Genomic DNA, 4833 nt, shown 5'->3' with positions numbered 1-4833 from the left:
CACAATCTTATATGATTAGACTTTGAACTGGCTGTTCTCGCATTTTCTTCTAATGAACTATTCACGCACTGGAACTAGATTAGATTTCTAACAATGAACACGTTACACTTTATACGTCCATCGGTTCACTAAGCGTTGGTTTGGTTTGGCGGGTTGATAACCAAAAATCGACAATGGTCTCGTTTTTTAACACGGACAGTATATATATCCATATATTTTTCATCTGTGCTCATTTCAAGGATTTGTAAAATCCTTCTTTGTGGAAACAGGAACTTGGCCAGGACTCTACAAGCTACAGATTCTTTTTTTTCCCCTGAAATTTCGCCCTTCTTTTTCCCACCTTCGATTCTTGTAAGCAATTCTGATGTTTTGATAATGCAATAATTTTATGTTACGTTGAAGGAATTGGTATCTTTTAAGATTTTAAAGCTAAAATAGGCAAAAATTAAGTTAACGTCCAAATAACCTGTTTCAGGTGGTGAATAAATTATTACTTAGAGTTTAATTAACCATGAAACGTCTAAGTACAAAGTCATTTGCAGATAGGAACTCGAGAAAGAATGAGTTTTAACGTAAAGTGCCACGGACTAGCAATAACTCGTAGATTCTCACACAGTTGAGGTGAAAAGTCTGTACTGAGAATGCTCATGCACTGGCCATTCAGCTCAGTTCAAAACAAATCATTTTCTTTAGCTCCCTGTTTGCGAAAATATCAATACCGACAAGAGTTCACGAGACTGAAGTGAACATCATACTACAGATTAGCTCCAACACATTACACAAATGATAAGGATTATGGAACTGTAGTTTGAGAATTAGTAATTTGTTGAAATGATTAGTCACTAATAGTCTTGGTACTGAATCCTGACAGAACTGAAGAATCTCATGGACTGTCTTTTGTGCTGAACTGAGGAGATTATGACGGCTAGAGGCCGTGTTACACGGTATTTTCGTGATATCCTCTGGGTACTGCTGAGGTGTAGTTAAATATGTCTGTCAAGAGCTGTATTGATTTTATAGTGTCTGTGTTTCACTTACTTCTCTGCTTTCCCATAAGGATGTAATGTAATCTAAATTACGATAAGGACATAGGAAGGAATGACGAAACACTCCTAACTAGAACATAACTGACCGTACTAAATTTCGCGGTGAATGACAGGTGGAACATTATTCAGGATCAATAATAATACATTCTTGTATTACTACACTTACTCCACTCGGAATGACTCAATACACCTCATTACGTCAATAATGAAAATTGGTAAAAGGTCATAAACTATCTGCTCACCCTTAAAACAGTAACTGTCTGAAATATATCAGTGTTCCCAGGACGTTTTATAGCACGGAATGGAACGAATACGAAAATTTCTGAATGCTTCATATTAATACATTGTAAGAGGTTCATGTCTAAGGAATTTATTGCTACCGCACTCGAGCAAAAGTAACTTCGATGGATTGCTCACACGTTGTCTGCGATATGTAAGCTACAATAGCATCGCAGACCAGAAAGCAGTGTCGGCAACAGTAGTAGAAGTAGCTGGCAGATGGGCGGTTGGGTGAGGTCGCTAGTAGAGAGTAGTTGTCGAGTTGTACAGCTCACAGAGAGCACTTGTGTCCTGAAGGCGCACAATGCAGGCCAGTAGTGGTGTTTTGCAGCTCGAGAAGAGCAGTAGAGTTATGGAATTACAAAGGCCGGTCGTGGAGAACGATGGCGGTGCCTGAGCGATGTAGTATAAAGTAAAAGCAATATATTATTGTTCTTTATTGCCGCGCGTATACGTTAATTGATACAATTGATTTTTGTACCATTTTTATATCAAAGTTTCATGTAAATGTTTTCAAAAATCTTTCAATAATAATCATTCTTATTAAGATAACTTTTGACACTCATTCATCTGAATTTAAAGTTTTTACTAATTTCTCCTATCCACAGTCATGCCGATCATCGTACTGCTGACGTCCCGATTTACCAGTTTAGATTCACATTCAGTCAATTATGGAAAGCTTACATTACGAGAATTCTGTTGAAATGTTATACAAGGTGTTACAAAAAGGTACGTCCTAACTTTCAGGAAACATTCCTCACACACAAAGAAAGAAAATATGTTATGTGGACATGTGTCCGGAAACGCTTACTTTCCATGTTAGAGCTCATTTTATTACTTCTCTTCAAATGGAATGGAAACACACAGCAACAGAACGTACCAGCGTGACTTCAAACACTTTGTTACAGGAAATGTTCAAAATGTCCTCCATTAGCGAGGATACATGCATCCACCCTACGCCGCATGGAATCCCTGATGCGCTGATGCAGCCCTGGAGAATGGGGTATTGTATCATAGTCGTCCACAACACGAGCACGAAGAGTCTCTACATTTGGTACCAGGGTTGCGTAGACAAGAGCCTTCAATTGCCCCCATAAATGAAAGTCAAGAGGGTTGAGGTCAGGAGAGCGTGGAGACCATGGAATTGGTCAGCCTCTACCAATCCATGGGTCACGGAATCTGTTGTTGAGAAGCGTACGAACACTTCGACTGAAATGTGCAGGAGCTCCATCGTGCATGAACCACATGTTGCGTCGTACTTGTAAAGGCACATGTTCTAGCAGCACAGGTAGACTATCTCGTATGAAATCATGGCGATGAATCGAAGAAGTACAGTACATACTGACGAAACTAAAATGAGCTTTAACATGGAAATTAAGCGTTTCCGGACACATGTCCACATAACATCTTTTATTTATTTGTATGTGAGGAATGTTTCCTGAAAGTTTGGCCGTACCTTTTTGTAACACCCTGTATATGAGTCAAATTTTTATCAGGAGATTAGTCACCTTTTTGTTCGGAGGTTACGGAATTTATTTGTATAGAGGTTACAACGCCAATAAATAGCATTCAAAGTCCAGCTCACCGTTAAAGTTTAAATTTATCAGCATAGTTCAAACAGTTAAGTTACTGAATGCAAAGGGTACACTCTCCAAGAATGAACTCTGAAAAGCGTTGTAAATTTTTAAAGCTCTGTGTCTAAACGCCGTTGTTTCATAGTAGTATTTTCATTTTGTGCGGACTGGAAAATAGAGAGGTGTGGATACGACGTAGATGTAACAGCAAATGTCTCTCCGACTGCACAACGTACATCGATGAATTGTCATAACAAAATTGTGAAGTGAAATTAGCAGTTAGATAACAAACTTGGAATTGTTCACCCACCGGATGTCTACCACACAGGGATACATGATTTTTGCTCCATTGTGCACCAGGAAATCTTTGGAATAATGCACTACTGGCCATTGAAATTGCTACACCAAGAAGAAATGCCGATGATAAACGGGTATTCATTCGACAAATATATTATACTAGAAATGACATGTGATTACATTTTCACGCAATTTGGGTGCATAGAACCTGAGAAATCAGTACCCAGAACAACCACCTCTGGCCATAATAACGGCCTTCATACGCCTGGGCATTCAGTCAAACACAGCTTGGATGGCGTGTACAGGTACCGATGCAGCTTCAACACGATACCGCAGTTCATCAAGAGTAGTGGCTGGCGTACTGTGACGAGCCAGTTGCTCGGCCACCATTGAACAGACGTTTTCAATTGGTGAGAGATCTGGAGAACGTGCTGACCAGCGCAGCAGTCGAACATTTTCTTTATCCAGAAAGGCCCGTACAGGACCTGCAACATGCGGTCGTGCATTATCCTGCTGAAATGTAGGGTTTCGCAGGGATCGAATGAAGGGTAGATGCGCAGGCTGTACCCCATCTGAAATGTAACGTGCACTGTTCAAAGTGCCGTTAATGCGAAGACCGAGGTGACCGAGACGTGTAACCAATGGCACGTCATACCATCACGCCCGGCGATACGGCAGTATGGCGATGAAGAATACATGCTTCCAATGTGCGTTCACCGCATGTCACCAAACACGGATGCAACCATCATGTTGCTGTAAACAGAACCTGGATTCATCCAAAAACATGACGTTTTGCCATTCGGGCACCCAGGTTCGTCGTTGAGTATACCATATCAGGCACTCCTGTCTGTGATGCAGCGTCAAGGGTAACCGCAATCATGGTATCCGAGCTGATAGTCCATGCTGCTGCAAACGTCGACGAACTGTTCGTGCAGATGGTTGTCGTGTTGACTCAGGGATCGAGACGTGGCTGCACGATCCGTTACAGCCATGCGGATAAGATGCCTGTAATCTCGACTGCTAGTGATACGAGGACGTAGAGATCCAGCACGGTTTCCGTATTACCCTCCTGAACCCACAAATTCCATATTCTGCTAACAGTCATTGTATCTCGATCAACGCGAGCAGCAATGTCGCTATAGGATAAGCCTCAATCGCCATAGGCTACAATCCGCCCTTTATCCAAGTCGGAAACGTGGTGGTACGCATTTCTCCTTCTTACAGAGGCATCACAACAACGTTTCAGCACGCAACGCCGGTCAACTGCTGTTTGTGCATGAGAAATCGGTTCGGAACTTTTCTCATGTCAGCACGTTGTAGTTGTCGTCACCGGCGCCAACATTCTGTGAATGCTCTGAAAAACTAATCATTGGCATATCACAGCATCTTCCTCCTGTCGGTTAAATTTCGCGTCTGTAGCACGTCATCTTCGTGGTGTAGCAGTTTTAATGGCCAGTAGTGTAAATCCCTGCCGAGGGACAAATAAAAAAACACAGATAAATATGAAATACTGAGGGAAACGAAATGGGAATACTTGGTTAGGACAAAGATGTACCGTGAGAACAGTATAGGACGAAATTTCAATTTTTAAAGATCATGAAACAAGATGTAATGAACAGACTTTCCAGAGGCTAATA

The sequence above is a fragment of the Schistocerca gregaria genome, chromosome 4, assembly GCF_023897955.1.
Source record: "Schistocerca gregaria isolate iqSchGreg1 chromosome 4, iqSchGreg1.2, whole genome shotgun sequence".
Classification (NCBI taxonomy): domain Eukaryota; kingdom Metazoa; phylum Arthropoda; class Insecta; order Orthoptera; family Acrididae; genus Schistocerca; species Schistocerca gregaria.
Note: the sequence above shows the minus strand (reverse complement) of the source record.